We start from the raw sequence: 20500 nt of genomic DNA on the forward strand, positions 1-20500 counted from the left end.
CACACGCATACACACAGACACACATGCACATGCACACACAGACACACACATGCACATACACACAGACACACATGCACACACACACACAGACACACACACACACCACATAGACACAGGCATACACCCACACAACCCTTACTCTGTAAACCAACGGTATATTAATTGGTTTTCAGCTGTATTCAAGCTATGTTCAAGCAGATTGACCTGAAATACCCTTGTCAATGAAATGAGTGATGCATCAGGCATAAACTAAGCACAACCTCTGCACTCAAGAGAGCAAAGTTACTCAAGTTACTGAATATTAACAATATCAACTGAATGCCATGGTGCAATTGCCTTTTGTTTTGAAATTGATGACCCTGAGGAGCTGCCTGTGAGAGGTGAGATCCATCACACAATCAGACCGCCTAGCGTGTTATCGTGGCACATCTTCAAGGATTTGGAGCTAACTTGCACCATGGCAACAAGTCATGCCACTGTTTTTGCCAAGTTTCAAAGCACAATTACACCCAGCAGACTTTATCATTTCCCAACAAACGCTAGCTTTGTTACAATGAAAGTCAGGGAAACAAGCACAGCACCAAGTCCTGCCTTGCATTAAGCTTAAAACAGTCCTGTCCACTCATCAAAAGCATTCCATCAGTTAAATGAACAATGTGACAGAGATTAAACTGAGATTAAACATTAGAGAACAAAATAAGTTTTGTTACAGGGAATATTTAACGTTATTTGAAGTTGCATACGAATTAACGGAAGATGAAGTAAAGATTTAGTCACGCAGAGAAAGACAGTCAGTCTCAGTTCTGTCACTCAGAACAACATTTTTTTAAAACATCACAAAGCAGAAGTAGGATGAATAGCGCCTGAATATATGCAGAGGAGGATATACGGGCCAGAATTTTACATCTGGTGGGAGGCTGCGCGCCCGACCCGAACGGATATGGCATCCAATATTTTGCTGGGCAGTTGGAAGTGCACATGCCGACAATGAAGCCCATTAGCCACACAGTGATTAACAGTGACTTTCTGTGGCCGGTCCACATGTCCAGTTGGTGCCACTCTCCCAAGCAGCATTCACATTGTTCCTCAAACTGCGATCCAGGGCACGATGAAATCTCCATGGGGGAAAGAGAATCAAAGAGATATCTGGGGACTACTTTGTTTTATGAGGTGCTTGATGGTGCTGCATGGACATATTGTGCAGCATTTTGTGGGCTTTATTTTCAGGTCTGCAGCTCCCTGAGGCAGCTGTCTGCCTTCAGGGGGCTCTCTCAAAGTGCTCACCCGCACCCTCGGTTATGTCAGAGCCCACCCTGGGAGCACTGAGCATTTCTCAGCGCAGTTCACGATGGCAGGCCGTTAACTGGCCAGCCAGAGTGAAATTGGGGTTGGGGGTTGATTGTGGCCGGAGGCCCATTTCCTGTCCACTTCCCGGCCCACTGATCATGTGCGCCCAACAAACAAAAAATTCAGGCCATGGAGTCAGACTAACCTGGGCAGTTGTTCACCTGCTGACAGATTTGTTATATTTACAGATACGTGTCAGATTCACATCACTTCAATTTGGAAGCCACAACAGGATCTGTTGTCTCCAATCAGACTCACATGCATTAACACACCCGCTGAAAGAGAGTGGCATGCAAGCACTCAACAGATAGATCCTGACTCCTGACTGGTTTGAGATGGAAGATGTCGATTAACTGTGTCTGATATTCTACAATACACTGAACTGTGCTTTCGAGAAACATCTCCCAACATGAAAAGCAAAGTGCCATGTATCCCATAAGCCCTAACTGACAGCTAGTATCAAATTGATGATTCAAAAACAGCAGTCTACCTATCACCATGATAACACCACTCTGTATAGATACTGGTGAAACAACGTGAACCACACAATTATAGATTCAGAGCACAAGTTTTACTCTGAGCAATTCCAGCGGGATGGTATAGAGGGATATGTTTGATGTCATCTGGCATCCTTCATCGATCTTCGATCAGTATACCTGACATTGATAGTGATAATCTCTTGCATATCGCAAATCGTATCAATGGCCATTTTGCATCTATTCCTCATGTCTCTCTCTATAGACATCTTACTAGCTTATCTGCTCCCCCAAAACCTTGCTCAATAAAGCAACTGTGGCAAGTTTACCATCAACTAAAAGCCATAAACATATCATGGGCAGGAGGACCTGATGACATCCCTGTGTGCTTGATAACAGAATCTGCAATTGAACTCAATGTCCTGCTGACATGTATCCTCAACAAATCATTTTGTGATGGTAAGGTCTCCTGCTAGTACTGTTGCGAACGTATATCAACATACTGGGGGTTACCATTGGCCAGAAACTGAACTGGACTAGCCATATAAATACTGTGGCTACAAGAGCAGCTCAGGGGCTTGGAATCCTGCGGTGAGTAACTCACCTCCTGACCCCCCAAAGCCTGTCCACCATCTACAAGGCACAAGTCAGGAGTGTGATGGAATACTCTCCACTTGCCTGGATGAGTACAGCTCCCACAACACTCAAAAAGCTTCATACCATCCAGGACAAAACAGCCTGCTTGATTAACACCACATCCACAAACATTCACTCCCTCCACCATCGACGCACAGTAGCAGCAGTATGGACCATCTACAAGACACACTGCAGAAACTCACCAAGGGTCATTAAACAGCACCTTCCAAACACACGACCACTACCATCTAGAAGGACAAGGGCAGCAGATAGATGGGAACACCACCACCTGGAAGTTCCCCTCCAAGTCACTCACCATCCTGACTTGGAGATATATCGTTGTTCCTTCACTGTCGCTGAGTCAAAATCCTGGAACTCCCTCCCTAACAGCACTGTGGGTGTACCTAAACCACAGGGATTGCAGCGGTTCAAGAAGGCAGACCATAATACATAAGACATAGGAGCAGAAATTAGGCTATTCGGCCAATCGAGTCTGCTCCGCCATTCAATCATGGCTGATAAGTTTCCCAACCCCATTCTTCCTATGACCTTTGATCCCCTTACCAATCAAGAATCTATCTACCTCGGTCTTAAATACACTCAATGACCTGGCCTCCACAGCCTCCTGTGGCAATGAATTCCATAGATTCACCATTCTCTGGCTAAAGAAGTTTCTCCTCATCTCTGTTCTAAAAGGTCTTCCCTTTACTCTGAGGCTGTGCCCTCAGGTGCTAGTCTCTCCTACTAATGGAAACATCTTCCCCACGTCCACTCTATCCAGGTCTTTCAGTATTCTGTAAGTTTCAGACAGATCCCCCCTCATCCTTCTAAACTCCATCGAGTATAGACCCAGAGTCCTCAAATGTTCCTCATATGTTAAGCCTTTCATTCCTGGGATCATTCTTGTGAACCTCCTCTGGACCCTGTCCAGGGCCAGAACATCTTTCCTGAGATACGGGGCCCAAAAAGGCAGCTCACCACCACCTTCTCAAGGGCAGTTAGGGGTGGGAAATAAATGCTGGGCCAGCCAGCAACACCCACATCCCATGAATAAATACAAAAAGTCAACCCCATTCTGCTGCGAATGTGCATCCATCTCTCTCACCGATTATTTTGCCAAATTAGCTAAAAGCTTCATTCTCAAGTGAACGATGAGTGATATAACAAAACATTTAAATCATCAGCAGTTTGTTAATAGAAAGGGATTATCCACTGTCCATTGTTTCGTGGATCTCCTCAATCAGCTGTATCTTAATGCTGACAAACAGAAAATATCATCAACAGGAATGCTTACTGAATTTAGCAAAGCATTTGACTGTGCAGATCATAACATTGCAATCATTAATGTCCTTTAATTACCAGTGAGCCTGTCATGCGTACACTAGATCGCGGACCTCCGCAACAATCGACCACAAAGTGTCTGATACAAATCGAGTAAAGGTAATTCCGGTGATATAACACTACACATTGGACTCTCAAAGGAACTAAATTAGGCCCTGTTATATTTGTAGCGGTTTATTACAACTGAGTGGCTTGCTAAGCCATTAGTCAAAGGACATTAGTGAACCAGATGGGTTTTTACAACAAATGATAAGGGTTCCATGGTCATCATTAGACTTTTAATTCAAGATTTCTATTGATTTCAACTTCCACCATCTGCCTTGGCATGATTCAAACCTGGGTCCCCAGCGCATTATCCTGGGTCTCTGGATCACTAGTTCAATGACAATACCACTATGCCATTGCCTCCCCATGTTGTGTGGCACTACCACCATGCTAAATGGGATAGATTTCAAACAGATGTAGCAACTCAAGACTGGGCATCCCTGAGGAACTGTGGACCAGCAGCAGCAGCAGAATTGTACTCAAACACAATTTGTAACCTCATGGCCCAGCATATCCCCCACTCCACCATTAGCATCAAGCCAGGGGATCAGCCCTGGTTCAACGAAGAGTGCGGGAGGGCATTCCAGGAGCAGCACCAGGCATACCTAAATATGAGGTGTCAACCTGGTGAAGCTATAACACAGGACTACTTGCGTGCCAAACAGCATAAGCAGAAAGTGATAGACAGGGTTAAGCAATCCCACAACCAACGGATCAGATCTAAGCTCTGCAGTCCTGCCACATCCAGTTGTGAATGGTGGTGGACAATTAAACAACTCACTGGAGAGGAGGCTCCACAAATATCCCCATCCTCAATGATGGAGGAGCCCAGCACATCAGTGTAAAAGATAAGGCTGAAGCATTTGCCATAATCGTCAGCCAGAAGTGCTGAGTCGATGATCCATCTTGGTGTCCTCCAGAGGTCCCCAGATGCCAGTCTTCAGCTAATTTGATTCACTCCATGTGATGTCAAGAAATGGCTGAAGGCACTGAATACTGCTATGAGCCCTGACAATATTCTGGCAATAGTACTGAAGTCTTGTGCTCCAGAACTTGCTGTGCCCCTAGCCAAGCTGTTCCAGTACAGCTACAACACTGGCATCTACCCGGCTATGTGGAAAATTGCCCAGGTATGTCCTGTACACAAAAAGCAGGAGAAATCCAACCCAGCCAATTACTGCTCAATCAGTCTACTCTCCATCATCAGTAAAGTAATGGAAGGGGTCAGCAACAGGGCTATCAAGCGACACTTGCTCAGCAATAACCTGCTCACTGATGCCCAGTTTGGGTTCTGCCAGGGCCACTCAGCTCCTGACCTCATTACAGCCTTGGTTTAAACATGGACAAAAGAGCTGAACTCCTGAGGTGAGGTGAGAGTGTCTGCCCTTGACATCAAGGCAGCATTTGACCGAGTGTGGCATCAAGGAGCCCCAGCAAAACTGGAGTCAATGGGAATCAGGGGGAAAACTCTCCGCTGATTGGAGTCATACCCAGCACAAAGGAAGATGGTTGTGGTTGTTGGAGGTCAGTCACCTCAGTTCCAGGACATCACTGCAGGAGTTCCTCAGGGTAGTGTCCTCGGCCCAACCATCTTCAGCTGCTTCATCAATGACCTTCCTTCCATCATAAGGTCAGAAGTGGGTATGTTCGCTGATGATTACACAATGTTCAACACCATTCAAGACTCCTCAGGTACTGAAGCAGTCCATGTCCAAATGCAGCAAGACTTGGACAATATCCAGGCTTGGGCTGACAAGTGGCAAGTAACATTTGCACCACACAAGTATCAGGCAATGACCATCAAAAGAGAATTCAACCATTGCCCCTTGACATCCAATGACATTACCATCACTATCAACATCCTGGGGGTTACCATTGACCAGACACTGAACTGGACTAGCCATATAAATAGTGTGGCTACAAGAGCAAGTCAGGGGCTGGGAATAGTGCGATGAGTAACCCACCTCCTGATTCTCCAAAGCCTGTCCACCATCTGCAAGGCACAAGTCAGGAGTGTGATGGAATACTCCCCACTTGCCTGGATGAGTGCAGCTCCCACAACACTCAAGAAGCTTGACACCATCCAGGACAAAACAGCTGCTTAATTGGCACCCCATCCACAAACATTCACTCCCTCCAACGCACAGAAGCAGCAGTGTGTACCATCCAAAAGATGCACTGCAGGAATTCACCAAGGCTCCTTAGACAGCACCTTCCAAACCCACGACCACTACCATCTAGAAAGACAAGGGCAGCAGATTGTTGGGAAAACCGCCACCTAGAAGTTCCCTCCCAATTCACTCACCATCCTGACTTGGAAATATATCACCGTTCCTTCACTGTCGCTGGGTCAAAATCCTGGAACTCCCTCCCTAACATCACTGTGAGGGTACCTACACCACATGGACTGCAGCAGTTCAAGAAGGCAGCTCACCACCACCTTCTCATGAGCAAGTAGGGATGGGCAATAAATGCTGGTCCAGCCAGCGAAGCCCACATCCCATGAATGAATAAAAAAAAATATTTCCATCACAAGCAATTGATATCACTGCATCCTTAATCGCTATAATTATGTTGATGATTGGGCCCTCATGGGAGTGTAAGAATCAAGACAACCGATCTCACATGCAAGAGGCATTTACTTCACTGAGTTAATGGGCAACAGCAAATTACACAAGACTGAAACCCCAAAGGTGCAAGGCTTTGGAATTGTGTTTCGTGCACAACCCTCCTGAACCCCCTCAGCAACTTTGAAAATGCCGAGATTGTACAACAAGCATATATTAAACTATTAGGAATCTACATTCAAAGTGACCTCAAATGGGATTACCAAGTGTGTGAAATGCTTAAGAGAGAGAAAAAAAGACTTCACATGTCACGTCTTCGCAAGCATCACAATGTACCTCAAACTGACCTCTTCACTGTCTTTAACAGTTATGTAAGACCCATTAATGAATACTCACAGCTGCTTTGGAATGCTGAATTTCTCAAAGAGCCTGGGAACTAGCTCAAAAGCATTCAGAAATGAGCACTGAAAGGTAACGCATACCAAAGTTACTCTGACACAATCAAACAACTGTTTAAAATGCTGAAAGGAGGAAAAGGCTCTGCCTGGACTTCACTGGAAAACTCTTGAATCCCACCTCCCATTGCCACTATCTCTTGCCACAAGAACATGAAAGTAAATGCGATGGAATCAAGGAGAAAAGACATCATTGCACAAATAAGATATAGAATGAATAGACTATGAGACAGCCCAAACCCTTACCTTATAAAATTCATAAACAGGATAAACTTTTGACAAGGTTCCGCATGGTAGAATGGTCAAGAAGGTAAGAGCCCATGGGATCCAGGGCAATTTGGTAAATTGGATCCAAAACTGGCTTAGTGGCAGGAGGCAGAGGGTGATGGTCAAGGAGTGTTTTTGTGACTGGATGCCTGTGACGAGTGGTGTACCACAGGAATCGGTGCTGGGACCATTGCTGTTTGTAGTGTACATTGATGATTTAGATGTGATATAAGAGGTATGATCAGTATGTTCGCAGATAGCACGAAAATTGGTGGGGTGGTAAACAGTGAGGAGGAAAGCCTTAGATTACAGGACAATATAGTTGGGCTGTTAAGATGGGCAGATGGAATTTAATCCTGAAAAGTGTGAGGTGATGCATTTTGGGAGGACTAACAGAGCAAGGGAATACACAATGAATGGTAGGACCCTAGGAAGTACAGATGATCAGAGGGACCTTGGTTAACATGTCCATAGATCCCTGGAGGCAGCAGCACAGTGGTTAAGAAGGCATATGGGATATTTGTCTTTATTAGCCGAGGCATAGAATATAAGAGCAGGGAGGTTATATTGGAACTGTATAAAATGCTGTTAGGCCACAGCTGGAGTATTGTGTGCAGTTCTGGTCGCCACATTATAGGAAGGATGTGATTGCACTGGAGGGGGTGCGGAGGAGATTCACCAGGATGTTACCTGGGCTGGAGCATTTCAGATATGAAGAGAGACTGGATAGGCTAGGCTTGTTTTCCTTAGGGCAGAGAAGGCTGAGGAGGGAACCTGATACAAAATTATGAGGGGCAGAGATAGGATAGATAAGAAGAAACATTTCGCCTTCGTGGAGGTGTCAATAACCAGGGGGCATAGATTTAAGGTCAGGGGCAGGAGGTTTAGAGGGGATTTGAGGAAAAATGTTTTCACCCAGAGGGTGGTTGGAATCTGGAACACACTGTCTGAGGGGGTGATAGAGGCAGGAACTCTCACAACATTTAACAAGTATTTAGATGAGCATTTTAAATGCCATAGCATACAGGGCTACGGGCCAAGAGCTGGGAAATGGGATTAGAATAGATAGGTGCTTGATGGCCAGCGCAGACACAATGTGCTGAAGGGCCTGTTTCTGTGCTGTATAACTCTATGAAAATGTAGATAATTGAGAATTTAATGAACTCAACCTGACAACATGTGCTTTGTGAACTTTAATACAAATGTAGAGTGCAATATCCTTTCATTCCTATTCTGTAAATTAAGCAGACTTGCATTTTACGCTGTATTGTAATTATTGACATACTGAAATGTTCATAATTGTGCAATCTTTTTATTATTTTATGCTTAATTTTTATTTTAATGATTGCCTCTAACTATGTTATGAATTATGAATACTTTATCTGCATCATTATCACAATTCAGCACATGCCGCCATGAGACTGGTGTTTCAATTAACCAGTTTTCGATCTACATCACATTGTTCACTTCCCATTAGAACCTGGGAATGATCTAATATATTTCCTGATGCTGCACATTTTAGATGACTGCTCTAATTCCTGACAGAGTAATTTTTGTAAAACTCATTCTGTCTTGACTTGTAGCATGATGACACACACATGGTAACTATTTACTCTGGGATCTACAAAACAGGAGTTAGGTCCTTTCAATGTTATGCCCTCTTGTAGTGAGGACATTGACTGTTGTTGGGGTGCAGTGGCACATGCACTAACAATCCATTAGTTCTCATTCAGTGCCTAGAAATATGCCTGCAGCCTATTTGACTGAGACAGATGAATCCCAATCCTCTCCATCAACTGGAATCTTTACGCGTGCATTTTCTAGTTGGGAGTTACGAAATAGCAATAAGGAGCAAGAACTCTGGATGGGTATCCTCCCCTCATTTTTCAATGTGACATCATGAATACACCAATATCACAGATCATTACTCCAGCTTTCCAATTATGGGGCTTTTCTGTGTTAACCTAATTATTAGCTGATAAATTATTGAGCTGCTGGTGCAGAGAGAGAGGGATAGCTTGGAGAATTTGCTGCTGCTTTGATTATTGTCCTTGTCTCCGGGAGAGACATTATGTTGAAAAATATTAACAGGCAGTTAGAACCCATCAATTAACTAGCTGCAGGGAAAACAACACACTGTTCCCCAATGGAATTACAGACACAATTTATGACAGTATTGCAGAGGATAAAGTTCCAAGCGAATCAAACACAATACAACCCTGATCCAGACATGGACACAAGCATGACAGTAAATTTCAGAGGAGACCTGACAATAATTGTCTCTGACATCAAGGCTGAAGACACAGCACCAACAGCAGAGCAACTGAAATCAGGGACGCTCAAGAGGCCAGACTTAGAGGACCACAGAAATCTCGATAAGGCTGCAAGAGGTTATAGAGATAAGGAGGGGTGAGACCATGGAGGGATTTGAAAACAGGATGAGGATTTTGAAATCAAGGTGTCAATATAGGACAGCAAGCAGAGTGGTGATGTGAATGGAACTTGGTGTGATTGAGGCCATGAGCTGCAGAGTTTTGGAAGACGTCAAGTTTACAGAGGGTGGAATGTGGGAGGCCAGCCCAGTGGGAACAAAAGCATGAATGAGGGCTCCAGCAGCAGATGAGCTGAGACAGGGTAGATGGTGGGGAGTTTGACAATGCTATGGAGGTGGAAATAGGCAGTCTCAGTGATGGCACAGCTATGTGGTAGAAAGCTCTTCTCGGGGTTTAATAAGGAAGTCAAAGCTTATTGGGTAGAATGTGGAGTTGAGGCCACAATCAGATCAGCCATGATCTTATTGAACAGTGAGGCAAGCTCAAGGGGTCAAACGGCCTAATCTTGCTACTAATTTGTATGTTCATATGTCCATGTGTAGCATGACACCAAGATGGTTAAATATGACACCAAGGTTGTGAACAGTCTAGTTCACTGTCAAACAATTGCTTGGGAAATGGATGGAGTTGGTGGATAGGAAACAGTGTTTGTGACAAGGACCAAAGACAATTTCTTCAGACTCCCCAATTTTTAACTGGGCGAAGTTTCTGCTCATCCAGTGCTGGATGTCCAATAAGCAGTGTGATAATTTAGAGGCAGTGGAAGAGTCGAGAGAGATGATGGCGAGGTGGAGCTGAGTATCATCAGGGTACACATGAAAACCAATACTGTGTTTTCAGATGATGTCACCATGGGATAGCATGTAAATGAGAAATAGAAGGGGACCAAGGATTGATCCTTGGGGGACACCAGACATAACTGTGAAGGAGTAGGAAGAATAGCCACTGCAAGTGATAGTCTAGACTGAGACAGTGAAGCAGTCACTGTTGTTTTGAAAAGTGTGTGTGCCTAGCTGTGAATGCAGTCCCACCCAGCTGGATGATAGTGGAGAGGTGTTGGAGGAGGATGGTGTGGTCAAACATGTCAAAGACTGCAGACAGGTATAGGAGGACGAGGAGGGCTAGATTTGCTTTGTCACAATGACATGGGATGTCACTGATGATTTTGATTCCCTCCAGCAAATTGTAGTGAGTAGGGACAGTCACATAGAAATATTTTTTAAAAATTTGTTCATGTGGTGTGGGCATCACTTCCTAGGCCAGCATTTATTGCCCAACCTTCCCTAAAGGACATTAGTGAACCGGATGGGTTTATACAACAATCGACATTGTTTTCATGGTCATCAATTCCAGATTTTTAAAATTAAATTCAAATTGCACCGCCTGCCATGGTGGAATTTGAACCCGGGTCCCCACAGCATTACCTTGAATATCTGGAGGACGAGTCCAGTGACAATACCACAATGTCACTATCCCCCCTATAATGTGCATAAAATCGTTGCCAGTCACTTATAGCAGTGTGTGGTCTCCAGACCTGACTGGTGGGCAAGTTCCCCAATCATGTCCATTGTAGCTAAGAATGGTGCTGTCATTATATGCAGCCAAGACCAAGAAAATTGGGCATAATTACATTGTTACTATCATTGTTACTATCAATGAGAGTGACTGCTCTTGACATCAAGGCAGCATTTGACTGAGTGTGGCATCAAGGAGCCCCAGCAAAACTGGAGTCAATGGGAATCAGGGGGAAAACTCCCCACTGGTTGGAGTCATACCCAGCACAAAGGAAGATGGTTGTGGTTGTTGGAGGTCAGTCATCTCAGCTCCAGGACATCACTGCAGGAGCTCCTCAGGGTAGTGTCCTCGGCCCAACCACCTTCAGCTGCTTCAATGACCTTCCTTCCATCATAAGGTCAGAAGTGGGGATGTTCGCTGATGATTGTGAAATGTTCAGCACTATTCGTGACTCCTCAGATACCGAACTCCATGTCCAAATGCAGCAAAACATGGACAACATCCAGGCTTTGGCTGATAAGTGGCAACTAACATTCATGCCACAAAAGTGCTAGACAATGATCATCTCCAACAAGATGGGAATCTAACCATCTCCCCTTGACATTTGATGGTATTACCATAACTGAATCCCCCATTATCAAAATCCTGGGGGTTACCATTGACTAGAAACTGAACTGGACCAGCCATATAAATACTGTGGCTACAAGAGCAGGTCAGAGGCTAGGAATCGTGTGCCAAGTAACTCACCTCCTGTCTTCTCAAAGCCTGTCCACCATCTACAAGGGACAAGTCAGGAATTTGATGGAATATTTTCCACTTGCCTGGATGAGTGCAATTCCAACAACACTCAAGAAGCTTGACACCGTCCAGGACAAAGCAGCCCGCTTGATTGGTACCCCATCCACCACCTTCAACATTCACTTCCTTCACTACTGATGCACAGTAGCAGCAGTCTGTACCATCTACAAGTTGCACTGCAGCAACTCACCAAGACTCCTTAGACAACACCTTCCAAACCTATGATCTCTACCATCTGGAAGGACAAGGGCAGCAGATAGATGGGAACACCACCACCTGGAAGTTCCCCTCCAAGTCACTCACCACCCTGACCTGGAAATATATCACCGTTCCTTCACTGTCGCTGGGTCAAAATCCTAGAATTCCTTCCTAACAGCACTGTGGGTGCACCACATGGACTGCAGCGATTCAAGGAGGCAGCTCACCACCACCTTCTCAAGGGGCAACTAGAGACAGGCAATAAGTGCTGTTCTAGACAGTGATGCCCACATTCCATGAATGAATAAATTTAAAAAAATCTTTGTCCTCTTGTGCGTCCCTGATTTCAATCACCCCAGAGCTGATGGCTGTGTCTTCAGGTACCTAGGCCTCTGGATTTCTCTGGCTAAATCTTTCCACCTCTCTATCTACCACTCCTGTGCCCTTTAAAGTCTAGGTCCTTGACCATAAGGACATAACAAATAGGACGAGCGCAAGCCACAGGGTTCCTCAACCCTGCTCTGCTGTTCAATAATGTCATGGTTGATCTTCTACCTCGACTGTACTTCCCTAACCTATCCCCATTTCTTTTCATTTATGCAATATGAGTGCCATTGACAAGGCAAGCACTTATTGCCCATCCTTAAAGTGCGCTTGAAAAAATGGTGGTGAGCCGCCTTCTTGAACCACTACAGTCCCTTGTAAGACCCCGTTACAATGTCAAAATTTACTTGGTGATACTCTTGTGAAGCCTCTTGGCAAGTTTTACTTCGTCAAAGTAAATTTACTTGCTTTGTAAATGCAAGTTGTGCTGCAGTTGAAATGGTGCTGCCAGGGGAAGAGCTGGGTAGCAGCTGCTTTGATCGTGCGAGCCTGCCCCAATCAGCAGCACACTGATGCCATCAGCGGCAAGTTCTTCATATAAATGACGATCAACAGGTATATGGTTGCAATCACTATCCTATCAGTTGGAAGTTGTTAAAAATTTATGATTTACAGCAGTGGCTTATGCCCGACAGGCGATCCTGTTTAAACAGGCAATTGTGTTCTAAACAAATCCTTATCATTCATTCATTGCATCCTACAGTAGCAGACTTCATTGGCTGTTCTTGGATGCTGCATTGTTAATACAATTCAGCAGTGAAATGACAATAATAAAAAAACTATTTACTGAGCAACCTTCATCTTGCACTCTGTGTTTGTACAAGGAAGCAAAATCTATCTGCTTGAAACTGAGTTAATATTTGCATAAGTTTCAACAGTGCTGAATGATTTGTGATTATCGGCAGCACTGCGCTTTGGAAAGGCTGCCCCAATCAGGGGAATACCATCAACCTCATAAGTGAAGGTAAATGGTGTGTATCAGTGACAGGGATAAGACAATCAGCAAAATATTATGCTGCAAATGAGTGAGCTTGAGCATCTGCCAATCTACCTCACCACCAAACTATGGTGGAGTGAGAGTGGCACATCATAGGAAGGGGAAACCCAACCCTGCCAGGATATTTCAGGGCAGGATATTAAATCAATCAGGCAGGTACTGATGCCAGTATCAGTGCCTCTGGGGCAAAACGCATTGCTTGAAAAATAAGTGGGATCCAGCTTAAAAGCAATTTCCAAATTAGCTTCCTTTAGACAAGGCCCAATTTGAAGATGGTAGGCTTCTATCTTCTGGTCTTTTCCTGGCCCATGATCCCCAGCTTGAATAGAACATTCTTGAGGGCCTCATTTACTAAACTGGGCACCAATGCATTGCCAATGGGGGTTAGGAGATGGCACCTCTGACAGCTGGAAACCAAACTTCCAGAAGGCAGATAGAAGCTTCCTCCTGTTCCTGACACACAGAGAAAACCCTTAAACTGACCTTTGGGCAGCAGACCTGCTTTGCCTGCAATTTGTGAAAGGTCAGAGTGATGCCTCAGGTAGGCTCTGAACAGAACAAATAGGACGGGTGCGAGCCACCAGGTTCCTCAACCCTGGGCTGCCTTCCAACAATGTCAGGTTGATCCTCTATCTCAACTGCACTTCCCTGACCCAGCCCCATTTCTTTTCATTGGCAAGGCCAGCACTTGCTCTTGCAAGCACTTGCTCCACTCCTCCAGTGCTGGGGTATTTAAAGACATTCCCTGTTGACTTCAGCCCTCAGCCCCACTGCACTATGATCTCTGGTCTCAGATACTAATAATTCAGCATTCCCAAAGTAAACTGTTAATGTTAAACTTCTTAGAGTTGACAAAGCAAAATCACAAATGCTGAAAACCTGACAGAGAAATAGAAAATATTGAAAAGATGCAACAACAGGCCCCTCAGCATCTAAGACAAGAAAAGGAAGTCTAAGATTTCAGGTCCAACAGCAACTTCCTTTGATTTAGCGCTTTTGATGTAGAATCTCAAAGCACTTTACAGAGGAAAAAGGGCAAAAATATGATGCCAAGTTATGGTGGAGAGATGTGACAGGAGACAGGGAGAGAAGAAGGGGTGTCGAGTGAATTCCAGAGATTGATGTGGCTGAAGGGCCTAAGATCAATGTTAGGGTGAAGGACGCACTCCAAAGAAAGTTTCCTGTGACAAGGAGCAGCTTTCCCAAGTGTCAACCTTGGCTCAGAGAGCTGCACCTCTCTCAAATCCTACTCCTGAGAACTGAGCCCATAATCCAGGCTTATGGCCTGAGCTTACAATCATTTTGAGGGAGTGCTGCACTGTCAGAGGGTCAGTACTGAGGGAGCGCTGCACTGTCAGAGGGTCAGTACTGAGGGAATGCTGCACTGTCAGAGGATCAGTATTGAGGGAGTGCTGCACTGTCAGAGGGTCAGTACTGAGGGAGTGCTGCACTGTCAGAGGGTCAGTACTGAGGGAGCGCTATACTGTCAGAGTTACTGAGGGAGTGCTATACTGTTGGAGGGTTGGAACTGAGGGAGCACAGCACTGTCGGAGTCAATACTGAGGGAATGCTGCACTTTCAGATGGTCAGTACTGAAGGAGTGCAGCACTAGTCAGAGGGTCAATTGTCAGGGAGTGCTGCAGTGCCAGGGGGTCAATACTGAGGGACTGCCGCACTGTAAGACAACCAGTACTGAGGGAGCGCTATACTGTCAGAGTTACTGAGGGAGTGCTGTACTATCAGAGGGTCAGTACTGAGGGAATGCAGAACTGTCGAAAGATTAATACTGAGGGAGTGTTGTTCTTTCAGAGGGTTGGTATTAAGGGAGCGCTGCACTGTCAGAGGTCAGTACTAAGGGAGCATTTTACTTTCAGAGGGTCAATACTGTGGGAGTGCTGCACTGTCGGAAGCTCAGTAATGAGGGAGCACTGCACAGTTCGAGGGTTAGTACTGAGGGAGAGCTGCACTGTCAGAGGGTCAGTACTGAGGGAGTGCTGCACTGTCAGAGGGTCAGTACTGAGGGAGTGCTGCACTGTCAGAGGGTCAGTACTGAGGGAGTGCTGCACTGTCAGAGGGTCAGTACTGAGGGAGTGCTGCACTGTCAGAGGGTCAGTACTGAGGGAGTGCTGCACTGTCAGAGGGTCAGTACTGAGGGAGTGCTGCACTGTCAGAGGGTCAGTACTGAAGGAGTGTTACACTGTTGAGGGGTCAGTACCGTGGGAGCATAAGGCCATAAGATATAGGAACAGCAGTAGACCCTTTGGCTCATCGAGTCTGCACCGCCATTCAGTGAGATCATGGCTGATCTGATAATACTCATCTCCACTTTCCTGCCTATTCCCCAAAACCCTCGAATACATTACTGATTAAAAATCTCCACCTTGAATATACTTAATGACCCAGCCTCTACAGCCCTCTGTGGTAAAGAATTCCAAATATTAACAACCCTCTGAGAGAAGAAATTCCTCCCTATCTCTGTTTTAACTGGGTGCCCCCTTACTCTGAGATTCTGCCCTCTGGTCCTAGACTCTCCCACAAGGGGAAACAACCTCTCAGCATCTACCCTGTCAAGTCCCCTAAGAGTTTTGTATGTTTCAATAAAGTCGTCTCTCATTCTTCTAAACTCCAATGAGTACAGACCCAACCTACTCAACCTCTCCTCGTAAGAAAATCCCTCGATACCTGGGATCAACCTAGTGAACCTTCTCTGGACTGCCTCCAATACCAGTGTATCTTTCCTTAGATAAGGGGACCAAAACTGTCCACAGTATTCTAGGTGTGGTCTAACTAGTGCCTTGTATAGTTTTAGCAAAACCTCCTTATTTTTATACTCCATTCCCTTTGAAATAAAGGCCAACATTCCATGAGCCTTACCTATTAACTGCTGAACTTGTATGCTAGCTTTTTGGGATTCATGCACGAGGACCCCCAAATCCCTCTGTGCTGCAGCTTTCTGCAGTCTTTCTCCATTTAAATAATATTCAGCTCCTCTATTCTTCCTGCCAAAATGCATAACCTAACATTTTCCCACATTATATTCCATCTGCCAAGTTTTTGCCCACTCACGTGACCTGTCTATATCCCTCTAGACTCCTTGTGTCACTGTCACCACTTGCCTTCCCACCTATTTTTGTGTAATCCGCAAACTTGGCGATAGTACATTCATTTCCCTCATCCAAGTCATTAATATGTATTGTAAATAATTGTGGCCCCAGCACTGATCTCTTGTGGCACTCCAGTAGTTACAGGTTGCCATCCTGAAAATGCCCTCTGTATCCCAACTCTCTCACTTCTATTAGTTAGCCAATCCTCTGTCCATGCTAATGTATTGCCCCCAATACCATGGGCTCTTATCTTATTATGTAGCCTAATGTGCAGAACCTTATCGAGCACCTTTTGAATATCAAAATATATGACATCTACTGGTTCCCCTTTATCAATACTGCTTGTTCCCTCCTCAAAGAATTCTAATAAATTTGTCAGGCATGATTTCCCCTTCATGAAGCCTTGCTGACCCTGCTTGATTATATTATGTACGTTCAACATTGTACTTTCAGAGGGCCAGTACTGAGGGAGTGCTGCACTGTCAGAGGGCCAGTACTGAGGGAGCACTGCATTGTCAGAGGGTCAGTACTGTGGGAGTGCTGCATTGTCGGACGGTCAGTACTGAGGGAGTGCTGCAATGTCGAAGGGTCAACGGTGAAGGAGTGTTGTACTTTTGGGGGTCATTATTGAGGGAGTGCCGCACTGTCAGAGGGTCATTATTGAGGGAGTGCCGCACTGTCAGAGGTCAGTACTGAGTGAGTGCTGCACTGTCAGATGTTCAGTACTGAGGGATCACTGCACTATCAGAGGGCCAGTACTGTGGGAGTGCTGCATTGTCGGACGGTCAGTACTGAGGGAGTGCTGCACTGTCAGATGTTCAGTACTGAGGGATCACTGCACTATCAGAGGGCCAGTACTGTGGGAGTGCTGCATTGTCGGACGGTCAGCACTGAGGGAGTGCTGTAATGTCGAAGGGTCAATGGTGAAGGAGTGTTGTACTTTCGGGGGTCATTATTGAGGGAGTGCTGCACTATCGGAGGGTCAGTACTAAGGGAGCACTGCACTGTCGGAGGGTCATTAGTCATTATTGAGGCAGTGCTGCACTGTCAGATGGTCAGTACTGAGGGAGTGCTGCACTGTGAGAGAGTCAGTACTGAGGGAGTGCTGCACTATGAGAGAGTCAGTACTGAGGGAGTGCTGCACTAGGAGAGAGTCAGTACTGAGGGAGTGCTGCACTATGAGAGAATCAGTACTGAGGGAGCTCTGCATTATCAGAGGGTCAGCACTGAGGGAGTGCTGCACTGTCTTTTGGATGGGAAGCTATAACAGGTACTATCTGCTCCCTTAGGTGGATGCAATCAAACCCATGCACCATTCGAAGAGAACGGGAGCTCTCTCCAGTGTCCTCTGCAATATTTCTCTCAGCCAACATCACAAAAGCAAATTATTTGGTAATTTATTTCATTGCTTTATGTGGGAACTTGCCCTGTGCTGTGTTTCCTATTTCGCTTCAAAAGCACATCCTTGGCTGTAAAACACTTTGTGAGATTGTGAATGGCACTGTATAAATAGAAGCTAGTTAGCTCTTTCTAGCTTAAAGAATCAGCTAGTACCCACAATTACCTTTTCACTCTGTTCTTTCTCATTTCAACCCGTACTTGCTCTCTCCTGCTGCTCCACTCCTCCAGTGCTGGGGTATTTAAAGACTTTCCCTGTTGACTTCAGCCCTCAGCCCCACTGCACTATGATCTCTGGTCTCAGATACTAATAATTCAGCATTCCCAAAGTAAACTGTTAATGTTAAACTTCTTAGAGTTGACAAAGCAAAATCACAAATGCTGAAAACCTGACAGAGAAATAGAAAATATTGAAAAGATGCAACAACAGGCCCCTCAGCATCTAAGACAAGAAAAGGAAGTCTAAGATTTCAGGTCCAACAGCAACTTCCTTTGATTTAGCGCTTTTGATGTAGAATCTCAAAGCGCTTTACAGAGGAAAAAGGGCAAAAGTATGATGCCAAGTTATGGTGGAGAGATGTGACAGGAGGCAGGGAGAGAAGAAGGGGTGTCGAGGGATTCAGGAGGGAGTTCCAGAGACCGATGCGGCTGAAGGAACTATGACCAATGTTAGGGTGAAGGACGCAAGGTAGGTTAGATTAACAATGAAAGCCAAGGAAGAATGCAAGGTTGGAGGAGGTTGCAAAGGGCAGGCAAGACAGTGGACATTCAAAGATTAGGATGAGAATGAGAATTTGTAGGCCAGTAAAGGCAAAAGGATTGATGAGCAGGGCTTAATGTGAGAGATGGTATGAACAGATGAAAGTTTATGGAGGGAGCAGAATGAGAGGACATCAAGTACAATGATGAAGTCTAGAGGTGACAAGAGGCTGGTGGAAATGGGATGAGTAAGAGATGCAAGCATTGGTAGAAAACAGTCTTGAAGGTTAATAAAAGAGGTTGGAAATTCAACTTGGACTTTGTTTTAGCATAGCCAGGTGATTAGAGAGGAGACTGCAAACATTGACAAGAGCTAATCATCATGAGTTTAGTAATCATAGGTTGCTGAAATTTTCACCGTCCACCATTTTGTAGAATTTACAGCAGTTCTTTCAGGCAAACTCCCCTGGGCAGGTTCTAGCTCTTCAACTGGCCCTGTCTGTGTCTTTCTTCCTTTTAATTAATGATGCACCTGCTTTTTAAATGATGTTATAGTTTCTGCCACATTAGCCACTTTGGTAAAGTATTTCTGACATGTCCAGTAAAGATATATCTTATTTCTAACTCTTAAGATGTGGACTTTATTCAATGAGGACTCTTTAAAACTAACTTTTGCTTTTTAAAATGAATCATCTGCTGTTGAAAAGATGGCTGCTGAAGAGGAGATGACCTGCCCTGTGCATTCAAAAACTGACTCACTGTCTAACAGAGACAAAACGGCACATCCCAGGCAAAAACTACACATATCCTGAGACCATCAAAAGACACTAAATGAAATGGGTCTGTTTTGAAACAAAGAAAATTATTGTCCAACTCCACTGCCCACCCACCCCCCCACCGCACCCCCCCCCCCCCCCCCCCACCCCACCATTTAGGATGAATGTCTTAAAAGAATAAACCAGGAAATAGCTAATCAACCTATGACCACCACCACATTTGGAAAAAGAACTGAAACTGTGAGGAGTCACGTAAGGCAGCCATGTTTGTTTTCCAAAGCAAGACAGTCATGTGAATTATGAACTGTTTCTTCTTTTATAACTTGGATAAGTGCACTATTCTCTTCAACTGTACTTTCCTTGAGTGTGTTTGTATGTGTGCTTGTGTGAGTGGATACCGTAGTGTTAGATTTTGGAATAAGTGCTCAAGTAAACAATCATCTTCCTTTATTTAAACCACAGAAAACTTGCTTCTGTCTTTTCAAATTGTCCACATACTCAGGGGTTAAAAAACAGACACAGATTTTCCTCTCAGAAATTCACTGATTATGGACAGCATGGAAAGAGAACAAAGCTTTCAGCAGTTCCCTCTCACCCTGTCTGTAAGAATTTCATTTTTCAATAACCCTCGACATGAACAACGCTTTGAATTTCTATCTTAATTTCTCTGGTGATAATCCTTGGTCTATACATCCTTGTTACTAATTCTCTAACCAATGGAAATATTCTTCTATTTACTCTCTCAAAACTGTTCAGAGTTTTGATACCTTTTAGATTCCCCCTTTTTCTGAAACTGCCATGTTTCAGTATAAAAATCTCAATTTTCTTGAGCCATAACCCCTATTTCCTAGTGTAATTCTATCAAATCTTCATGTGTCCTTTCCATTGTCAAACATTCTTCTGCTCATGGGGAACCAACAATAGTGGTAATAGTTCCACTTGCTTTGGGGCCTGGTCCAATGTACCAAACCTAAACATTATTGTCATTCCTGCATTTCTACCTATAAATATTCCTAGATCTCTCCGTAAATCCATTCTACTCAGATTCTTTCAATTTTTCTCAAAATACACTACTTCATATTTCTTGCCACACTGCTTGCTGCCCTCCCCAAATATGTCTCAAAATTTGTCACACCCCTTTACTTGGGACTGTTAGGAAATTTT

General features: G+C 44.7%; 1 protein-coding gene across 1 annotated transcript in view; it reads right to left on the reverse strand.

The window, feature by feature from the left end:
* Nucleotides 1-20500, reverse strand: part of LOC121278340 (phosphofurin acidic cluster sorting protein 1-like) — a 765476-nt gene that overhangs the window by 543950 nt on the left and 201026 nt on the right. The window lies entirely within an intron of this gene.

This window comes from Carcharodon carcharias, chromosome 5 (genome assembly GCF_017639515.1).
Source record: "Carcharodon carcharias isolate sCarCar2 chromosome 5, sCarCar2.pri, whole genome shotgun sequence".
NCBI classification, from domain to species: Eukaryota; Metazoa; Chordata; class Chondrichthyes; order Lamniformes; family Lamnidae; genus Carcharodon; species Carcharodon carcharias.